This window comes from Petaurus breviceps, unplaced genomic scaffold (assembly GCF_028583685.1).
Source record: "Petaurus breviceps papuanus isolate PSGF00001 unplaced genomic scaffold, PetGlider_PUasm1.0 37, whole genome shotgun sequence".
Classification (NCBI taxonomy): domain Eukaryota; kingdom Metazoa; phylum Chordata; class Mammalia; order Diprotodontia; family Petauridae; genus Petaurus; species Petaurus breviceps.
Window position 1 is genome coordinate 14,036,082 of NW_027186296.1, and position 23,954 is coordinate 14,060,035.

Here is a 23,954-nt window from a genome sequence, read left to right on the forward strand (position 1 = left end):
CTTGGCAGTAACTCTATGGCCAGGTCAAATCCAGAGATGTGATATGAATATTTTATAGTTAAACTGGGGCAGGTTGGACCTCTAGTTTCCCTTCTAAGCTCTAACATTCTAGGACCTGGTGACCTCTCAAATTTCTCCTAGTTCTAATCTTCTATGTGTCTAAGACTAAGACAAGAAAAAGAAAAAAAAAAACAGGCATACAACCTAATATCGTTAGCAAAAAAAAAGGCAGATGATGGCCTCAGCTCTATTTCTCTAGTATATCTTCAACACTATATAAAACCTTGCTTTTGAAAAAGAAGCACAAAATAGTATGCTATAAATTCCCTTTATTTAGATTTATGCGTCCTTAATTGAGTCAGGCCTAACCAGGAAAGGTCTCAGGATGATGGAACAAGAGGAAGAAATGAGCAAGAAGCTTCCCAAAACAGACAGGTATATGAAGGATCTGATGAAGTTTCCCTGTGATATTAGATATTAACAGAAAGAAGGGTTTATTGGGAGCTCATCACTGAAAAAATGAAGGGATGTGGATATTTTGAGTTCATATTAGACACAATCATAGAATCTCAAAGTTGGAGGGGACCTCACATATATAAACAAGAATTCACTATGTAAAGGGTAGCTAAGTGGCACAGTGAATAGACCGCCGGCCCTGGAGTCAGCAGGGCCTGAGTTCAAAACTGGCTTCAGACACATGATACACTTGCCAGCTGTGTGACCTTGGGCAAGTCACTTAACCCCAATTGCCCTGCCTTCCCCTCTCCAAAAAAAAAAAGAAAATTTACTATATAATAGTCTCAATAAATAGTCAGTTGAGTTCCACTTGTTGATCTCCAGGGATGAAGAACTCATCCAAAAGCAGTCCATTCTTCATTGAGGCAGCCTGTATTTTGTGTTTTCTTATATCCTGATATGGTAATTGCTTCTGCAGTTGTTGTTTATACTGATCAATTTTCTGTCCTTTGTTTCCAATTTTGTTCTCTGATACCAAGAAGAAAAACTCTAATTCCTCTTCCATATGACAGATTTTAAAATACTTAAATATAATTATTATTTCCCCTTAAAACTTCTTCTCCAGGTTAAAGATTCTTGATTTCTTTAATTAATCCTTACTTAGTATAGTTGTTGAGTTCCCTCACATTCCTTGGTCTTATTTCTTTGGATTCACTCCAGTTTTTCAGTGTCCTTCTTAAAATGTGACACCCAACACTGAACACAATAAATCAGATTTGGTCTCAGCAAAGGGGAATTTTATATTATGATACACTTTGGTACATCAACCAAAAGACTGAGTGTTCATTAGAAGAATTAGTTATCCAAAATAAAGGGTTATCAGTCTGGTGGTCACTTTGGACAATGCTGTTTTCGTGGAAAGTCATCAGTTGCTTTTTCTTTTGAACTTTATGTAGTTAGATTTAACTTTCATTTCTGCAGAATTCAATACCTGATGAAAATAATATATGCCCCTTTCACCATGACTCATGGAAAGAGGTGACTCTCAAATGACTTTTTTAAAGGTATCACTTCCATTTCTTGCTCTCCATGGATAGTAAGAATGAGAGTTCACCTTACTCCTGACTTTTTTTATTTTGATTGCCTTGAAAAGGTTGGATTTTTTAAAAAGTCATCCTATCTATATTCAGGTTTCAATAACAGCTGTTCAACACTTTACCTCCTGTTCTCTGAACACTATTTTTCTCTCTTAATATAATCTAAAACTGTTAGTTTTTTTTTTTCCCCCATGTCACACTGGTGACTCCTACTGAGCATTCAATCCACTTAAGTCTCCATATCTTTTTCACAATGAGCTGTTCTCTAACCACACCTGCTTCATGGTGAACTTGTGATTTTGGTATTTTTTAAGTACAAATATAAGATTAAATATTTGTCCCCATTAAATTAAATCTTACTACTTTTGGTCCATCCTAGCTATTTAAGACTTTTCTGGATGCTGATTCCATTATAAAATGAACTGGCTACACTAGTTAGCTTTTCTATTTGCACATTTTCTAAGTATGTCATCTCTACCTTCATAGAGGTCACTAAGCAGCATAGGATCATGGATAGAACCCAGGGGATCTTCACTAGAGATCCTCCATTTGAATTTGTACCAATCATTAATCACTAGACCTTGGGTTCAGTTATCCAACCAGTTCACAGTTCACTCAACTATATAACTTATCATTTATCTCATTTCTTCAACTTGTGAGATTTTGCTAAAGGACTTTCATGAAATCTATATCCATTATATTTTCCTGATCTATCTAACTAGTAATACCATCCAAAAATATTTCCATTTGTCATGGAACATTCTTTTTTTTAATTTCTACTTGTGCCTGGTTTTTGTTTTTGCATCATCATCATTTCTTATCATGTTCCCTCATTAATCCCTCTGCTGTAACAAAAAAAAGAAAGAAAAAACAATTAATCAATACCCAAAAAGGAAAGGTAGCATTAAACAGTGAATGCAAAAGAAATATAGGAGATGTGTTTTAAGATCTTTTTTCTGGGGCCAAGATAGTCCATTGAAAATGGTCTTAGTTTACCTGGCTATTAGTGTTGTTTTCATATACACTACTTTGGAATGATACATTAAAAAAATGTTGGATGTCAGTTATCATTACTTTTCTTCTAAATGCTTGTAAGCTATCCTTTAAACAATGTATGCTAGACCCCTTAACAAAAGAATTTAGATTTTCCTCAGAAATTAAAATCAAGCCCACAAACCTATATTTTTAAAGCTCTAGTCTTTTCTCTCTTTTTATAACTGGGACATTTGACGAGTTCCAATCCTGGGAAACCTCTCTTGTTTTCTATAATTTTTAAAGATCACTGACAATAATTCAGAATCACATATACCAGTTCTTTCAAAATCCTGGGATACATTTTGTCAGAACCTGATGATTTTAAGTCATTAAAAACAGCTAGATGTTCTCTTGCTATAAATTTGCCTATTTGGATTCCAACTCTCTAGTAACTATTTTTTTTTGTTTTTTTGCTTTCTAGTCAAAGGATAATATTCCTTAGTAAGGAAGAGGGAAGGAAAATAAGAGTTGAGTACTTAAGCTTTCTGTGTGATCATCCATTATCATCATCCCATCTAATATAGGATGTGGGCTAAGCTTTATATGTCCCTCTTCTTGACCCCAACACAGCTTTAAAAGTTTTTTGCTCTCATCTTCATTTATTTCCAGCTTTGGTTAATATTAATCTTCAGCACTTCTGACATTATTCTTATTCTTACAAGACTGAATCCCTCTTTTGTAGCCATCCTTCATTGCCTGTCCATGCTTCTTTGTATTTTTAAAATCTAAGTTGTTTGCTGAGCTCCTTGTATATCCATATTGCTCTCCCCAGACATTTCTTCCTTATCTACCTTATCGGAATTGCTTAGTTTTGTGTCATTAAAATTTAATAACATCCTACCAATTCTTTCTCTGAATTCTTTACAATATAGTCTCCCCAAATCCAGGGAACATGAATGACTCTGATTTGTCACCTCTATCACATATTCTAAGATAGAATGGTCAGTTTTTCCTAAGGTGTCTGTTATTTCTCCTGTACAAATTAGGTTCCACCCCTCCCCCATTTATTTTTGGTCATAATCACGTCCAGAATATCAGTTTCCATCATTCTTTTCTCCCTACTTTGAATTATTAAATTTCCATTAAAGCAAGTCAGGAGCAAGTCCATTTGCACTACCTCTGTGAAGGGGTAGATGTCCAAATTGCTGAAATCTCTCACCACTACTGTTCAATGCTCATGTCAGATTTTATTTATTCTATTTTTTTCTGGTATGCCACTCCATATCCATATTCTTGATTTGATTTCCATACCACAAAATCTCAGTTATAATTATAAAGCTGAATTTGCCTCCTTGCATTAGGATGTTATCCTGCTTATTATCAATGCTTTATACATATCTTCATAGAAACACTTTAATTCAACAAACATTTATTAAACAACTACTTTGTACCAGATTCCTTCCTTCCTCCCTCCCTTCCTCCCTCCCTCCCTTCCTTTCCTTCCTTCCTTCCTTCTTTCCTTCCTTCCTTCCTTCTTTCCTTCCTTCCTTCCTTCCTTCCTTCCTTCCTTCCTTCCTTCCTTCCTTCCTTCCTTCCTTCCTTCCTTCCTTCCTTCCTTCTCTGAACAGCTGGTTACTAAAACTTCTTTCTAAATTGTACCTACTCTATGATATCTCATACTGTAGATGAATGTAAATAGGTTTCTTCCACTCCATTTTTTAGTTTTACATTATCTTGGTCAGATCCATAAAAGTCCAAGCAATGTTCATCCTTAACCAAGAGGCTATGTTTGAATCCATGGTTTAGAAGTCCAAATCCCAGTCTTATATATAATCTTCATCAGCTGTTAATTTTGCCAGAAACTTATGCCTTTCTCTTCTGAATTCCCTATCTTCCATTGGAAGAAGTAAAAATAACATGACTTCATCTTCATTTCCTGACCAGATCAAGATCAAGATCATCTAGTCCGGGAGTCAGTAAACTATGGTCTAGGATAAATCTAGCCCCTGGCTGATTTTGTTTTGCCCAGTGCTAAGAATGTTTTTTTTAACATCATAAAATAAAATATTTTAAAATGTAAAAAATTCTTAGCTCAAAAGTCATATAAAAAGACTTTTTTTTTGGCTGATCCCTGATCTAGTCTAACCACAGAGTTTTACAGATAAGCAAATGAAGGCTCAAAATAGTAAAATGATTTCTTTATGGTGACAGTTAATAAATGACCAGATTTCTAATCTCCCCATTCTGACTCCAAATACTGATGATATAATTTGTCCTGCTATGAATTACATGAAAAAAATAGGCATTTGCAGGTTTGATAAGTTTCTTAAAGCCCTCTGTGTTACAGGAGACCCTGATCTCATGTTAGGTCAACAGATGGCTACTAAAGTACTCATCAGGAAGAAATCACTAGTCACAATTATTACTTTCTTCTTTCTCTTATCATTACTACATGTAGTTTCTCACATTGGTGCCTTTGCATTGCCATCATCATATCTTGGAGCAAAAGAATCTTCTTTCTCATTGAAATAGATAAAGTTAAAAAGATCGAGTAGCAGGGGCAATGTGTGAAAGCTGCATGGAGTGTGGGGTATTGAAGAAATACTGATAAGAAATTAGAAACTTCTGTGTAGCTAAAAGCCAAGTTTCAATAGTTGTGCCTTTTGAGCTTTTTTTTTAATTTAAAGGAAACTTGAAGATTATCTAGTACAAACTATCCATTTAGTAAGTGAAAAATTACTCTCTTGAGATCACGGATTTATAACTATAAATGACTTTAAAAGTCAACTAGCACAACTCTCTCATTTTACAAATAAGTAAACTGAGTCCCAGAAATGTTAAATGACTTGTCTAAAATCACAGAGGTAGTAGTTGGGATTTGAACCCAGGTATTCTAACTCAAATTTTATCAGGCTTTCCACACTAACTCTTTTTGATACCCAGGCTAATTTTCTTCCCATTATCTCTTGATTTTTCTCCTTGAAATTGATTCTTAGACTGACAGAAAGTATAATATTTAGCAAGTCAGACTAATCACAGTCAATCCATCAACTCAAGTAATCTACATTTACTAAGTGCCTGCTGTGTGCAGAGATTTTTGACAGCCAAATAAATATTTACTATATTGCCAATACTTTGATAGACTGTAATAACTCTACAGGAAACCAGGTAGGGGGTATTGGGTAGAAATCTCATCTGCACTAAAGAAGGGAAATCTAAATAACTGAATTCCCTGCAATAAAGAGAAAACACCTTGGCACAGTAGATAGAACATTGAACTTGCAGTCAATCAAACCTAAATTCAAATTCCATCTCAAATACTTACTTTAAGTTACTATGTCTCAGTTTCTCCATCTGTAAAATAAGGGAATTAGAGTCAATAGCCTCTAGTTATATGACCATGTAAGTCTATACACGATGGAAATAATATATATGTAATAGAAACAATATGCCTTTGACCCTTGGAGCTCTGAATGAACTCTCTCTGAGAAAGTTGAGAAATTTAGAGGCTGAATGGTGAGATTTTTGAAAAAGGTTTTTCGAAAGAGTTCCTAAGTGCAGGGGTGGGGGAGACAGAAGAGATTCCAGGTTGTTGAATAGTAAGAATATGTTAAGGAAAGGACCAGTTCAAAGGGCCCAGAAGAAGATGGTGCCCAGGAATACCCCTCTCTTCCCCTGCCAAAGTCCACTCAGATCCTTTCTCAAAGGTCCAAAAGTAGCAGATGGTATGCAAAAATCCTCTCCATATTCCAAGCTTTCTGCCAGTTCACCTTTTCCCCTTCCCTCCTCCTTACTGGATAATGTCCTTTCATTCTCACTTCTCTGGAAGGTATGCCAGAGATCCTTCCTTTCTCAAACCCTTAGGTCAACTCCGCCACCTACCTTTGTCACTTTCTGAGGAGACACTGCGTACTCACACCACTTGTATAAGCAAGGAAACATCAACTACAAATACAGATGACACAGGGAATGACAATAGAGAGGTCCTAGAAACCATCTTTAAGTTCCTGCAGAAGACTGAGTTCTGAGATTTATAATTCAGTAAGTTCTTACACAAAGAACTTAGAGATTGAATTCCAAGTTCATCAAAGGAAAGAGAATATGATAGTGCAAAGATTAAGGAAGAAAATCCATTGGGAGATAACTAGAATGGAAGAACCTATATTTAAAGGATGGACTTTACCCAAATCAAAATGGCACCTGGATACTGGTGTTAAGTCATTTAAGAAATAAAGATATCCCAACTGGAAAATGAGACAAAAGTGAGAACTGTGACTTTTTAGTGTCTAAATTATATATCCATTTTGAATTTATCTTGATATGTGATGGGAGGTGTTGGTCTAGCCTAATTTCTACCAAACTGATGTTCAATCATTTTTGTTGAATAGACAATTCTAACCTTAATAGCTGGGGTCTTTGGGTTTATTGAGCTATTACATTCATTTGTTTCTTTACAAGGATTTGTTACTTAGAATTACAAAAGCCCCAATTAAGTGATTGGAGAGACAACAGGGACAATAAATTTTCCTAATTAATCTGACAACTGGAATGTTAGCAGTCATGAGAAGTTGCAAGAAAATCAAAGCAGAAGTATATAAATACTTCCTTACTGTAGTTAGAAAATTTTAGGCATTTTATTTCTATGTTTTAAAATAGAATGGCTGAATTGGAATGCTTATCAGCATGTGAAAATACTGATTGAACTGGAATCTCAGAAACATTGAGGAAAGGAAAACAGCAACTTTAAGGGAAAAATTACTCAATAGACTCCATAGTAGATGAGTTGGGGCTGTATATAGCACAACATTTTCAAGGTGATACAAGCATTAATATTGATGAAATCCTAATAAAGTTGTCCTCAGCCCCAACATTCTAACTTCATTATAGGCCTGGCCCCCCTGAATAGCAGGCCCACTGTAACTACCCAGCCACCTGCCAATGTCCTAACTTCTTCATAGATGCTTCACTGCTCACTGGAACAACAGGTGTGTCCCTGAACTCTTAGTTACCACAGAAAGAGCAGGTGTGCCCATGTTATGGGAACCCAGGTACTGCTTCTTCCTAGTCACTGCCCCCAGACTCATTCCCACAGAATGTGTTCTTGTATTCAACCACAATCACATCATCTGTCTAACCCAAGACAGGATCACAATACCAAAATATCTATATTGACCAGACAGGACCACAATAGCTAGCCAACTGGAGGGCAGCATGACCAGAATGCTTAACCACAGAACCACATATGGGACCCCTCCTCCATTATCCAATCCCTTAACAAACTCCTGCCTTTTTAATATTAATCATAATCCTATAATCTATGTAAATGTTGATTGTACAATCAGCTTCTTTACTCTATAAAAATCCATCTTGCTTACTCTGAAGTTGATGGTTCCTGTTGGAATTTGGCCCACTTCATGAGAGGCACCAAACTCAATAAATGCCTATACTTGGATTGGAGGTGGTCTGACTCTGAATTCTTTGAGGCAGTTCCACCACAACACATTATGAAACCCCAACAGTTTCTGGGTGGTTACAGCCACCACCACAACAAATATCACATGATTATTTGCAATATCTTTGTGGGTGAAGATTCCATATTTAGGCCATACAAAGTTATAATAAAGTTATGTGAGAGAATATTTGTCTAGGAAGAGACTAAATTAAAATGTTAAAGTTGAGAAGCTGAAAAATTAGGTCATGTAGGAGGACTTAAATTAGTCACATAGATTGGCTATATACTTCATCAGAATGTAGAAATGAGGATTTTGGATAAGATGAATGACTCCTTCTTAGAATATTTAGTTTAAAAACTCACCAGATTTGATTCTTAGTGGTGGACAGGAATGATTAGAGGTGCCAGGGTAACAGAAAGAAAAAGGCATTTAAAGACATGGGGATGAAAAGGAAAATGGGCAATATTATGTGCTTCACATGGGAGATTCTTCTGGGGCTGAGGAAAACATTTGAATTGAATAGCACCTTATTGTACTGGCACTTTTCCCATGGTATTATGAGACGTGTTGAGTTGCTCATTGGTAGGTATTATTTTCTAGGGATTAATGTAAATCTCTTTGGTTTCTTTGACTTGTAATAAACCTCTCTCTATTCTTTAAGAATATTTTATTCTTAATTTTTTTCTAATTATTAATTATTATTAGTTTATTCTAATTATTTACTTATTAATTATTACTTATTTACTAAATTTATTATTATATTATTTATTTAAGTATTTATTACTTACTTTATACTAATTATTACTATACTCTACTGGGATAGGTATCAGATATTGAGTTCTTAGATTATGTAGATATGACTGATGTAGCCAGAGGAATAAAAATACCAAAAACATATCTGGGTTTTTCATATCAGGAAAAATACATCTGACTCCATCATCACTAAAAAGACACAGAAAGGAAGTGCTGAAGTACAGTTCAAGCTGATGGGTATATGCATTAGGAAGATTTTATAAGACTTGGGGAGAAAACAGCTACAGTACAATGTGGGGAAAGCGTCAAGGAAAGAAAAATAACACAAATATCCATATACTATGGATTTCGAAGCATAAAAACAAATGTGAGAATCATTGTAGACTATTTCCTAAAGATATTAGTTCAGTATACTGGTATTTTAGCAAGAAAGACCAACAAAATACTGAGCATCTTTGGGGAGGCTTTTGGAAATATGGCAATTGGCATTGTCCTACTCTTAGAGAAAAGGGATGGGGATATTCAGATCTGGAATTAGCTATGTACAATTCTGATCACTCAAGGAATATTGGTATTGGGGAAGGCTCAAAGTTGTACAGCTGAAATGACTAAAGTAATACAAAGGAAGATGAAAAAAATAGGACTTCAAGAACAGCTTTAGATTAATTTGGTTATTAAAGGAGATGAGAGCATGAGAGGGCACCTTTTAAAGGTGACCATCCAGAAACACCCCCTTTGTATCATAATTATGGCATTTTTTGAAGTCTATGCTAAATAAATATGATAAAATGATCTCACAGCTTTGTTTCAATTTTTAATTATCTATATTTCCCTCACTTCAGACAACTTATTTAAATAACATTTTGAGACTTCTCTTCCCAATGGTTCTGCTCCCAGAACTCTAAATTTTATACCTTTCCCACCCTACCCCTCACAAGCTAGTGACCAATTTTATGTGTGAACTTCTCCCTTTAGAATATAATATGCTTGGGGCAACTAGGCGTCACAGTAAATAGAGCACCTGCCCTAGAGTCAGGAGGACCTGAGTTCAAATCTGGCCTCAGACACTTAACACTTAGTAGCCCTGTGACCTTGGGCAAGTCACTTAATCCCAACTGCCCTGCCTTCTCCCCATATGAAAAGAAAACAAAAAAGGCTTCCTAAGGATGGTGTTTCCTTTTCAATTTTATTTGTCATCCCTGAACTAAGAACAGTGCCTAGTACATAGTAATTACTTAGTACTCTATCTATCTATCTATCTATCTATCTATCTATCTATCTATCTATCAACATTTATTAATCATGTGCTAAATGTGAGTCACTGTGCAAAGCACTGGTGATACAAAAAAAGGCAAAGAAAATCCCTGCCTCTAAGGAGCTTACAATCTAATGGACGACACAACATGCAAACAAATCTATATATAAAATGAGCTATATAGTGGAAATAATTAAAAGAGGGAAACCACTGGAATTAAAAGGGGATGCAGAAGGTGGGATTTTAATTGGGACTTGAAGGAAAGCAAGGAGGTCAGTAGTTAGAGTTGAGGTGGGAGAGTGTTCCAGGGATTGGGGAAAGCCAGAGAAAATCCCAAGAGCTAAGAGAGAAACAATCATTTCTGGAATAAGTAAGATGCCAGTGTTACTAGTTAGAAGATTAAATATTAGGGATTAAGGTACTATACTGAAGGTATGAAAGGATGAGGTTATGAAGGACTTTAAATGTGAAACAAAGCATTTTGTATTTGCTCCTGGAGGGAATAGGAAACCAATGGAGTTGACTGTGTAGGTGGGGAGAGGGGTAACATGATTAGATCTTCACTTTTAGTAATTTCATTTTGATGGCTGAATGGAGGGTAGATTGAAATGAGGAGAGACTTGAGGCAGGCAGGTAGACACACCAGCAGACTATTATAATAATGCAGTCATGAGAGGATGAGGGGCTGCACCAGAGCGGCATCATTGTCAGAGGAGAGGAAGTGACATGTTGGATAGATGATGCAAAGGTGAAATTGACAGGTCTTGGCAACAGCTTGGATAAGGAAAGTGAGAGATGGTGAACATTCCAGGACGATTCCTAGGTTATGAGCCTGGGGTACTGGGAGGATGGTGGTGCCCTCCTGGAAAGCCAAGCACGAGCAGCTTTCCAGAAGACCACTGCTGTGAACAGCTTCAAGGTTCTGATTACATAGTAAAGTGAACTCTCTATTTATTCAGTGACAAATCAGAGCAAAAATTCACAGAAAACAAAGTACAGCATTCAGAATGTTATAACTTCACAACTTATCACTAAAATGTTCATGTAGTTTTCACCAAAGTGGTCATATAGTTTTAAGCAAAAGATAACATTCATTTAGTAAGTCCTTCATTTAGTAAATTGTTAATTTAATCACTCTTAAGGAGGCAAGCCTCCTTAATTGACACAAAGTACAAATGTCAAAGTCCTCCACCCATGGGATGCAATCAAGTTACAATATCATCAGTCACTGCTCAGTACCCTCTTAAGGGATAGTGGAAAGTACAAAAGCCATCCACCCCTAAGTCACAAGTAAGTTACAATCTCATCTGTCATCATTAAATAGCCAAGGAGAGGTCTTTTCATCTTGGCTTGAGGCAGACTCTCAGCTTCCATCATTCCTCTTCCATGGTCCCACCTCCAACCCAAATGTAACCAACTGCCACCTGAGTTCAAAGGCAGACAGCTCCCAGTTCCTTGTCCAGCTCTCTGTGCAGTTCCTGTTCCATATTGAAGCTCACAGTGTCCAGTCCACCTCAAGTTCTTATTCAAATACCAGGAAACCAAGTCCCAGAACCAGAAAGTTGAAGTCATTACAGTAACCACGAAGTTGGTACTTATGGTTAATGCAGTGAATACCCACATTCCCAAGCCTTCACAAGAGAGCTGTTTCCCTCAAGCAGGGATCCTCCTCTCTCACTCACGGTAGCTCCTCAGCCTGGTTCTTGGAAACTCTCAGCAGAAGTTCCCAGAAGAAAAGTCTCAGCAGAAGCTCCATTCTCAAAATCAAAATCACTTTCTGGCCTCTTCTCCTCAGCCTCCATGTGGCTTGCTCCAAGAAGTTCTGACTTTCCAGCTTGTGTTTTTCCTTACATAAGGTATTAGCTCCTTCCTATTCCACCCCACTCCTATTACATCAGCAACAGTGTTTCATACCTTCTGTTTCTTAACAGAGGCTTGATATAATTAACTTGAAACTAAGTTCTAAGTACCTGTTAGCTTGCCAATTGCTGGGAGTTGCTCAGTGTCCAGCACTAAGCATGGTCAAGATGTGAATAAGAATGGACCAAGCCATGTGGACAGTTCAAGGAAGAACTCCATTTATTGATTCTTAGGACAAGATTTTTATAGAGCAATGAGACAAATGAACAGGATTCAAGTTTTCTTATCATTATCTTAGTCTGTTATATCCTGGAAGTAGCACAGAATAGATAATTAAATAAAGATTTGTTATCTAGGTGACTAAAATCTTAGGGTAAAACCTTTGATCTCATCTTCAGGTACCTCCTAATGCAGCTGCAATCATAAAAAGATACAATCCAGAGCAGACTTCAAAGGGAAAGCTGCAATCACCAAAGGTATCACATTTAGAGCTGACCACCCAGAGATATCTGAGTGCTGAATCAAATATTTTGGCTCTCAACAGCCAACACAAGGGGACCTTCAAATTCCATTACTGTTACACCTCCACAGCAATAAGGGAGGGAGGAAGAAGGAGGGTTAAGTGGAAAATACAATGAATTCAATTTTGTACATATTTAGTTTAAGATATCTACTGGACCTCCAATTTGAGATGTTTGAAAGGGAAGTAGAGATGAAATATTGGAGGTAAGCATAGAGACTGGAGTAGAAAATGTAGATTTGAAAGTCATCAGCATTGAGTAATTAAATCCATGGAAACTGGTGAGATCACCAGTAGAAATAGAGGAGGAAAAGAATAGAAAGTCCAGGACAGAACCCTGAGGGCATGTATGTTTGGAGGGTATGATGTGGAGGAGAATACAGGAAAGGAGACAGAGAAGGAATGGTCAGACAGGCAGAAGGAAAATGAGGAGAGGGAGGGGTCTTGAAAACCTAAAGAGAAATGAGTATCAAGGCAGAGAGATTTATCAAGAGTGTCAAAGGCTAAACAGCAACCAAGGAGAATGAGGATTGATAAAGGTCATTGAATTTGGCAACTAAGAGATCATTAGAGGTTTTGCAGAGAGTAGTTTCAGTGTAATCATAAAGTCAGAAGTCAAATTACAAGGGTTTAAGAAGAGAGTGGGAGGAAACTGGACACACTTATTGTAGATAGCTTTTTCTATGGCTTTGGCTACTAAGGACAGAAGAGATAAAGGATAATAGTGGGGATGGAAGAGTGAAGTGAGACTTAGTTTTATTTTTTTTCAGTAAGTATAGGGGAGAAATAGACATGTTTGTAGACAGTAGGAAATGAGACTATAGACATGAAGAGATTTAAAAATAAGTGAAAGAATGAGGATGACAGATGAGGCAATCTATTGGAGGAGATGGGACAGAATGAGATGACTTGAACAAGTAGAGGGGTTATGTTAATAAGGAGTAAGACCACTTTGGTATGTGAGAAGGGGAGGAAGGAGGAGAAAGTGGCAGAAGGTATCTGAGTGACAGGAAATGAGGAAAGGGGGGAAAGAAGGGGCTCACAGAAAATAGATTTTTTTTTTGTAAAATCTGACAAAAGGTTCTCCGCTGAGACAATGAGGGAGGGGAAACTGTAGAAGGTTTGAGGAGGGATGAAAAGGTTTGGAAGAGCCACTGTGGAGAGTTGATAAGGGAGTGTATAGTAGGATTCTCTATCAACAGTGAAAGCTCAGTTGACATCATATAACATGAACTTTTGGTGTACCCAGTCAGAAAGTTGCATGATTATTTTCTACCTTCATTCAGCAGAACATTTGGTAGAAGTGATCCAAGGCTGAGATAGAGATACAAGAAAGGAAAACAGTGTAGAGTTTAATTGGTTCATTGAGGAATCAAGATGGGGAAGAGAACTGAGAATGGCTAGTGTAATAATAATGGAATTCATAGATCCCCCTGTATTGGCTTGGTTTTTGGTTTGATTGTGTTAAAACCCAGAGCTTGTGAATCCCACTTGTAGGATGGACTTGTTGACGTGAAAAGAGAGGGCTGAACAGGGAGGAGCTGGTGACATAAATTTAGAGAGACACAAGAAATGAGAGAGGCAGAAGAACTTTTTGCAAGCAGCATCTTGGAGGCAGAGAGAGATGGAGAGGATTGCTGAGGGCCAGTTTGAATTGCCCAGGATTTTTGAGAGCTGCCACCCAGAGCTGACAAGGACTGAGGAGACATGGCTGTTATGCTGGTACTTTGTCTGTCTGTTTTGATGTTGTTTTGCCAGATTTGTCCACTGGTGAAAGACAGTCCTGTTGTTGCAGAGTTCTTGGAACCCGGCTGTTGGTTCAGAGCTTCTGAGACTGTTCTGCAGACAGAGAGTGAATTCTGTCCACTGGTGAAGGACAGTGCTGTTGTTGTAGAGGTCCTGGAACCTTCCTGTTGGTTCAAAAGCCCTGAAGAAGGATTTTCTTGTTGTATGTTTACAGAAATCCTGGAAGGGGGTTTTGCTAATGTTTTCAGGGGTCCTAGGACTGTTCTGCAGACAGAGAATGAATTAATGAAGACAATGGCAATGTATCTTGTGGCCTTGCTAAGCTTTGTCTCCCCAGGAACAAAGATTGCTGAGAACTTGCTTCCTGTCAAGATGAAGAAAAGACCTCCATTTGGGTATTAAATGCTGTGCTTAAGCTTCTTGTAACTCTGGGGTAGATTCAATTGTGATCCAAGGGTGGGAAACTTCTGACTTTTTTGTGCATTGTGATTAAACAAATGAATGTACTTTACTTAAGATTGGAAACTAATCTCCATTTGAGAAGAGGGGCTTTGTGATGGACTAAATGAATGTACAGCCTAGGGTGGAGTAGTATTTAGAAGAGGGACTTTGTGATTGATTAAATGAATGTAATGTCCAGGTGAAAGGTAGTACTTGATTAAATCACACTTGGTAAATGCTGTATTTTGAATTATGCTATATGTTGTTTCTCTCTGTTCTTAATTTGTCACTGAATAAAATGGAGAGTACCTATGCTGGTATTTTGAACCTTGGGAAGTTGCCTTTGCTTGGCATTACAGCTAGTGCAATGCAGATGGCCTTGTAAAGAATTGAGGGGTCAAGGAATTTAGAAGTCATGGTATGGATGAAGAGTAAGGAATGCATAAGGAAAATAATATCTACCTATCTATGACTTTAAGAATGGATATATAGAATAATAATAATTTAGACTCACATAGTGCTTAGCAACTTTTCAAAAGCATTTGCTCATACAAGATATCATTGATCCTTCCAATTATCCTATTGTGTGAAATGGAAGACACTGGCATATGACTTATCAGCACAGTGTGCCCACATCAGAGAAGGTGCTGTGCTCTATGAGCTGAAGTAATTCAAAACAAAAGGAAGATGTTCAAATTTAAAGAATCCACCATAAATGTTCACATGGGTTCTTTGTGCCCAACCTGTGGTAGAACATTCTGAACTCATATTGGTCTAATGAGCCACAGTCAGACACACTGTAACTTGACTCTAGGATAGTGATGTCATTTTGGTCCTCTTTGAGAATGAAGGACAACAACTAACCAATAATTATCCTAAGAATTAGCCAAGGTAGGTATGGATATCCCCAATTTCACAGATAAGAAAACTGAGGCCCAGAACAGTCAGATTACTTCTCCAGGATAAATGGAAGAATAGGATTAATTAAAATTTTAGGGTCTGAATTGTGTACCACCTACCTTAAAAGGGTTTCATCTTTTTTTTTTTTTAATGTAGCTTAGCAATGTTTAAGCAGCCTCCCCTAGATATCTTGAAATTGTCTACAATTCACTGAAGGGAACAGTGGTAAAATCAGCACAATTGGATAGAGGGGCTTTCTGCATTAAGTGAGACAGGTTTGATTAAATAACCTATAAGTTCTTTTCCAGTGTTAAGATCCTATGAAATCCATCCTTACAACCAAAAAAAGGAAACCAAAGTGTATATGCCCAAGTGATTGTAGGTTAGAGAGTCATCTCTGCATGTGGGCAGTGCATTCTCATTTAAAAACTCAACTGTGGCTGCTGAAGGGTGTTGTTTTACTTAAATTGGTTGCTGTATCATCTTTGACTTTTCTCATAACATTTTTAATAATGTCTTATCTGTATTAGCATCTTTGTCAAAGCTTCGCCATGAATTTTCAACACACTAGAGAATGCAGCAGTTCCAAGGATGTCATTAATCTATCAAGTAAACAATAAGCAGTATTAAAATTGTCTACAGAGATAGTCAAATGACAGGCCATAATGGTTACCCAGAAGCCTAGGCAGTGTGCGCCAAGTAAATACTGGCAAAATCTGATTACACTGAATACTATTACAAAGAGGAGTTCTATATAAGAAAATTATTTCCATGCTCCAGTGGATGGCCCTTAGTAACAGTGTTCTGTTGGTTTGATTAGAATGGATTCTCTGCAATGAATAATCCTATAAAACAAATTATTTCTTTGGTCTACATCCATGTAAATGTCACTGCATTAATGAAAGTACCTGAATCTGTGTTGTTTATACTCCCAGAAGAAGAAAGGAGCTAAGTTGTTCATGGCTCTATTTTTCCTTCTATTAAGTGGTGATTAGTCTTCCACTTCCCTTGCCCTTTCCAATTTCAAATATCCCGGTGATCTGGAACCACTCACCAAGAACACAACATTCAAGATAATTCTGAAATTTGGGAGGAGAAAGAGATAGAGTTATGAGTGTGGCGTGCACAATACTTCTCACTTTATTTTTACAAGCATCAGAATATTTTTTTATCTACTATTTCAATACTGAGATATAAGTCATCAGTTATATTGGATTTCTAGTTTGCACCTACAGGAAAAGTGATATCCAGAATTCTACTCATTAAAGAAAATTTTACTACAATAAAAGATCGTATTTTGCTGTATCTATTTGTATGACTTTATAACTTACAAAGTGTTTTCAAATGTATTATTCAGTTAGACTTTTCAAATAATCAAGGCCATTTTATTTTGTTTTAAAGAAAACAGGAGAAACATCACTGGTTTAGAGATAGACAAATATTGTCATGGTCTCCAAAGTAGGAAAGAATATGGATAATTCAAAGATTCATGTCTATATCTGGTATTTAAAAAATTGAACAGATTATTAAAGAGTAGACTTTTGAGCATTTAGGGAAAGAAAAAGTGATCACTAGGTCAACATGGCTAAAGAAGTCATGCAAAACTAACTCGCTTTCCTTTTTGGAAAGAGTTATAAGATAGTGAATATATCTGGATTTCAAAATGTCCTTTGACAATCTTTTATAATGACCTTGTAGACATAATAGGGAGAGGTGAAGGTAGATTTGAAATCACTGAACAACCTAACAAGAATAAAACAGATCAATTGTTATCTGAAATGAAGTCTCTAGTGCAGTTTCCAAGTGTCCTTGGTCATGTTTTACTAAACACATATCTAGCAGGTACCTAAAGCATGTTTTGAACTCAGCTCCAAATCTAGAACTCTATTATATCACTTATGTGCATATATATGCGTGTGTGTGTATGAGAGAGAGAGAGACAGACAGACAGAGAGGGAGAGAGAGACAGAGACAGAGACAGAGAGACAGAGTCCAACACTTGGAAGGAAGGAAAAAAGAAAGGAAGGAAGGAAGGAAGGAAGGAAGGAAGGAAGGAAGGAAACATTTATTAAGTGCTTACTATACATCAGGTACTATGCTAAACACTTTACAGACATCATCTTTTTTAATTCGTACAACCCTGGGAGGTAGGTGCTATTATTATTCCCATTTTGTAGTTGGAAAACTGAGACAGAAAGGGGTTGAGGATTAACCCAGGGTCCTACAACTAGTTAGTATGTGATGCCAGATCTTTGGTCTTCCTGACTCCAGGCCCAGAGCTCTAGCTACTGTCCCACCTCACTTTCTTTGGATTCAAGACCTTAACTGCCCACAGACAAAGAGAGAAGAATATTTATGGAAAAATAACCCAATGATGGGGGGTTCTATAAGCATAATATGAGTCAGTTGTGAGCTGTGGAAGCCAAAAGGAGCTATAACAAACTCCTCAGTTGCATTAATAGAAGTTTAATGTCCTAAGAACCAAACTACCCCTATTCTGAGTACAGATAGAATAATGCACCTGATCCTAGGAGCCACCTTTTTCAAGGAACATAGAAAAGATAGAGCAGAGAAAGAAAAACAGACTAGAAAGGATACTCAAAACCATTCTATAAGAATTTGTTGGAAGAACTGGGAATATTTAGCCTGAATAAGAGAAGATTTGCTGGAGATATTCTGGTAACCTTCAAGCATACTCAGAAATTGCCATATAGAAAAGGAATTAGATTTGTTCTATTTTTGTCTTATTGGCTAGAACAAGGATAAATGGATAGTAGTTAAAAGGAATCAGATTTCAGCTCCACATAAAGATTTTTCAGCAAAGAGAGTTGTCCAAAAGTAGAATGGGTGCCTTGAACACTAGTGTATTATCCAACCCTAGAGTCATTCAAGTCATGGCTAAATGACCATTGATTGATGACGTCATAGAGGTGATTTATTATGTAAGTGAGGATGAGATTGACTTCAGTGCTCCCTTCTGACTATAAGCATATACGACTATGATTCTAGATCCTATACAATTGTTTATAATGTTTTTTTTACATAACTCAAAAAATACAACTCCCCAAAGAGTAGTGTTTCATATAAAGAGCTTCTGGTAGCATCATGCTCTGCTACTTCTATCCAACAGCAGCAACAGGAATTATCTTTCTTATGTGATTTCCCAAATGTACTAGGATTTATCTTCAGATTTTAACTCTCTGTATATTGAGGCCATAGTAAAACAGAAAAGACATGGAGAGTATCTGTAGTAATTCAGTAGTATTTGCTTCTTGTCAAATGTCAAGGCCTAGCAGTCCAGAGGGCAAAGGAAACAGGATATAGAAGTCCCTACAGAACAATATCAGGGCTGAAAGTCCTGACCAGTGACTTTGAAGAAGGAGATAGTAGGTCCAAGAGTTTCAGTAGAGTGAAGCCCTGGGTTCTGTCAGAGGAAGGTGAGTGGGGTCGTGTTATTCCTATGTTCCTAATGGGACATAGGAAACTGAAGAGACAGATCCTCAGGTACAGTTGGCATCTGGGGAGTTGATGGACTCGAGCAGAGGAAGGGAAGGTCCTTAGCTCCCCACGGCAGCAAACTCTTGCTTGGACCTGTTGACCTCTGATTGTGTCCTCCTTAGGTTCCTCATCTTCTTCCCTCTTTTTGCCTAGTTTAGCCCATCACTGGGTAAAGACAATCTTATTTCTATGCTACTTATTGCCTCACAAATGCCTTTTGTGTTCTACTTTGATCTTTTCCTAGTCTTCATTCTTACCCATGCTTTTTGTAATTCATTCATAAAACTATGATTCTTTCCTATTCTACTCCTTCCTTGGCTTCACCAACCACTTTGCTATTGACCAGTCCCCTGGTATGTAACTTCATGAACTTAGATCTGTCTCGATGATCAGAATACATTCTTTTTTTTTTGCTTATTTATTCATTTTTAACAAAATTTTGAGCTTCAATTTTTTTCTACCTCCCTCACATCCTCACTTCACAAGGCAGCAAGCAACCTGATGTAGGATATGTATGTGCAATCATGTAAACTCATTTCCATATTAGTCATATTGTGAAAGGATGAACAGAACAAAAGGGGAAAGTCACACACACACACATATAAAAACAGTATGCCTCCATGTGCATTCAGACTTCATAGTTCTTTCTCTGGATGTGGATAGCATTTTTCATGGTAAGTCTTTTAGAATTGTCTTAGATCATTTTATTTCTGAAAAGAGCTAAGTCTATCATAGTTGATCATTGAACAATATTGCTATTACTATGTAAATGTTTTCCTGGTTCTGCTTGTCTCACTCAGCATAAGTTCATGTAAGTCTTTCCAGGTTTTTCTGAAATCCACCATTTTTTGAAATCTATCATTTCTTAAAGCAAAATAGTATTCCATTATATTAATATGCCAAAGCTTATTCAGGCTTTCCCCAAGTGATATGTATCCTCTCAATTTCCAGTTCTTTGCCATCACAAAAAGCGCTGGTATAAATATTTCTGTACATGTAAGGTTTTTTTTTTTTAACTCTGCTATGATCTCTTTGGGATACAGACTTGGCATAGTATAGCTTGATGAAAATGTATGCACAGTTTGATTGCCCTTTGAGTACAGTTCCAAATTGCTCTCCAGCATGGTTGGATCAGTTCCCAACTCCACCAACAATGAATCAGTGTCCCAATTTTCCCCTATCTTCTCCAACATTTATAATTTTCCTTTTCTATCATATTAGCCAATCTGACAGGTAGAACGTGGTACCTCAAGAGTTCTTTTAATTTGCATTTCTTTAATCAATAGTGAGGGCTTTTTTCATATAACTATAGGTAACTTTAATTTCTTCATCTGAAAACTGCCGGTTCATATTCTTTGACTATTTATCAAATGGGGAATGACTTGCATTTTGATAAATTTGGCTCATTTCTCTATATATTTGAGAAAGGAGGCCTTTACCAAAAACACTCACAGTAAAAATTGTTTCCCATATTTCTGCTTTCCTTCTAATCTTGGTTTCATTGGTTTTGTTTGTGTAAAACTTTTTAATTTAATGTAATCAAAGTCATCCATTTTGCATTTCATAATTTCTCTATCTCGTTTGGTCATAAATTTTTCCCTTCATAGATCTGATAGGTGAACTATTCCTTGCTCTCCTAATTTGCTTATGATATCACCCTTTATGTCTAAATCATGTATCCATTTTAACCTTATCTTGGTATTTAATGTAAAAGTTTAGTCCATGTCTAATTACTTATCCCAGAAAATGCAGTCTTTGGGTTTATCAAATAGTAGATTCTTATATTCATTGGCTACTGTGTCTCATGTACCTAACCTATTGCATGATTTACCACTCTATTTCTTAGCCAGTTCTTAATAGTTTTGATGATTGCTGCTTTATAATATAGTTTTTGATCTGGTAAAGTCAGGCAACCTTCCTTTGCATTTTTTTCATTAATTGCTTTGATATTCTTGAATTCCTGGTCTTCTGGAAAAACTTTGTTATAATTTTTCTAGCTCCATAAAATAATTTTTAGTAGATTTAAGTAGTATGGCCCTGAAGAAGTAAATTAATTTAGGTAGAATTGTCATTTTTATTATATTACCTTCACCTATCCATGAGCAATACATATTTTTCTAATTGTTCAGATTTGACTTTATTTGTGTGAAAACTGTTTTGTAATTTTGTTTATATAGTTCCTAGTTTTGTCTTGACAGGTAGATTCCCAATTATTTTATATTATCTATAGATATTTGAAATCTAGTTTTTCTATTTCTTGCTGCTGGGTTTTGATGATAACATACAGAAATGCTGATGATTTATGTGGGTTTATTTTTTATCCTGAAACTCTGCTAAAGTTAATCATTTCAAGTAGCTTTCTAGTTGATTATCTATGATTCTCTAAGAATATTATCATATCATCTGCAAAGAGTGATAGTTTTATTTCTTCCTTGCCTATTCTAATTCTTTCAATTTCTTTTTATTCTCTAACATGTTAGTATAACACCGAATAATAGTGGTGCTAATGGGCATCTTTGTTTCACCCCTAATCTTATTAGGAAAACTTCTAACTTTTTCCCATTACATATCATGCTTGCTGGTGGTTTTAGATAGCTACTACTTATCATTTTAAGGAAAAATCCATTTTTACCTATGCTCTCTAGTGTTTTTAATAGGAAGGGATGCTATATTTGGAAAAAAGTTTTTTGCTGTATCTATTGAAACAATAATATGATTTCTGTTGCTTTTGTTATTGATATGTCAATTATGCTGATAATTTTCCTAATACTGAACTAGTTCTGCATTCCTAGTATAAATGCCACATGCACATACTATATTCTCCTCATGATAAAAAGTTTCATAAGTTACAATGATAATTTTTCCATGTAGGGATGTAAATAGTTCAACTGTGATAAGTTCCTTATGATTTCTTTTCCCTGTTTACCTTCTCATGCTTCTCTTGCTTCTTGTATTTGAATGTCAAATTTTCTATTCAACTCTGGTTTTTTCATCAGGAATGGTTGAAAGTCCTCTATTTCATTGAATGACCATATTTTGCCCTGAAACATTATACTCAGTTTTGCTGGGTAGGTGATTCTTGGTTTTAATCTTAGATCCTTTGATCTCCGGAATATCATATTCTGAGCCCTTCCATTCCTTAATGTAGAAGCTTCTAGATCTTGTGTTATCCTGATTGTATTTCCATGATATTCAAATTGTTTCTTCTTGGCTGCTTGTAATATTTTCTCCTTTACCTGGGAACTCTGGAATTTGTCTGTAATGTTCCTAGAAGTTTTCTTCTTGGGGATCTTTTCCAAGAGATGATTAGTGAATTCTTTCAAATTCTCTTTCACCTGCTGGTTCTAAAATATCAGGGCAATTTTCCATGAGAATTGCTTGAAGGATGATTTCTAGGTTCTTCTTTTGATCATGGCTTTCAGGTAGTCCAATAGTTTTTAAATGATCTCTCTTGAAAGTATTTTCCAGGCCATTGGTTTTTCCAATGAGATATTTCACGTTGCCTTCTACTTTTTCATTTGTTTGGATCTGTTTTATAGTATCTTGATTTCTCATTAAGTCATTATCTTCCATTTGTTCCAATCTAATTCTGAAGGAATTATTCTCTTCAATGAGCTTTTGAAATTCCTTTTCCATCAGGCAAATTTGGCTTTTTAAGGCATTCTTGTCCTCATTGGCTTTCCGGGCCCCTTTTGCAATTTGAGTTAGTCTACTTTTTAAGGTGTTATTTTCTTCAGTCAGTTCATTGACTCTCTTTTCATGACATTCTTGCATCATTCTACTTTCTCTTCCCAATTTTTCCTCCACTTCTCTTACTTCATTTTCAAAATCCTTCTTGAGCTCCTCCATGGCCTGTAATCAATTCATATTTTTCTTGGAAGCTTTTGATGCAGGAGTTTTGACTTTGTTGTCTTCTGTTTCCATGTTTTGATTCTTTTTGTCCCCAAAAAAGGATTCTATGGTCTGATTTTGTTTCCTCTATTTGCTTATCTTGCCAAACGATTACTTGACTTTTGAGCTTTTTGCCACAGTAGAACTCTGTTTCCAGAATGGAAAGAGCTATGTCCCAAATTGCTGGGGTTTTTGCAAATATTGTCAGAGGTCTAAGGAGGGCACCCTCTTTACAGATACCCCAAGCTCTAGCACACTAGCACACTGCCACACACCCCAGGACCACCACCCAAGACTGTGACCCAGATCTAAGCTGGTCAAAGCAAAAGCTATTTCCCTCTGAATAGTCACTCGGTCTGCCTACAATCTGCAGGCCAGGAGCTCAGGAGGCAGCCACGCAGTAGCAGCTTCAACCACCATGCCTCTGGCCCCTCTAACCCTGGGGACAGGGGCCGGACTAAGCTCTTTTGTAACCTTGTTCCAAAAGAGTTCCCTACTGACCTTTTACTTTCTCTTGGGTGCTTATGGATTGAGAAGTCTGGAAACCACCACAACTGCTGGTGATTCACTCTCCTGAAGTCTGCTCTGGCTAGTCTGTGCTGCTGGTTGGGCTGCCCTGGGGTTGCGACTACGTGGCTCATACAGAAGTGGGTTTGGGTCCCAGTTTGGTACAATAGACCCTTCCTGTAAGTCTGCCAGGATGCCTTCAGTGGGAGAGTTGTTTGTCTCTGTCACTTTGTGGGATCTGTTGCTCTAAATTTTGTTTAGAGTCATATTTTATAGGTATTGGAGGTGGTTGGCACCAGAGCTGAGCATAGTTCCTGTTTTTACTCCACCATCTTGGCTCTGCCCCCCATTTGCCCATTTCTAATGACCAAGGAATTATTTTCTTCTGTAATCTTTTGTACCTCCTTTTCCATTTGGTGAACTCTTTTTTTTTCTTTTTGGAGGGGGTAAGGCAGGACAGTTGGGGTTGCGACTAGCCTAAGGTCACATGGCTAGTTTTGTGTTAAGTGTCTGAGGCCCAATTTGAACTCAGGTCCTCCTGACTCCAAGGCTGTTGCTCTATTATTCACTGCACTACCTGGCCCCCTCTCCCGGAATTCTAC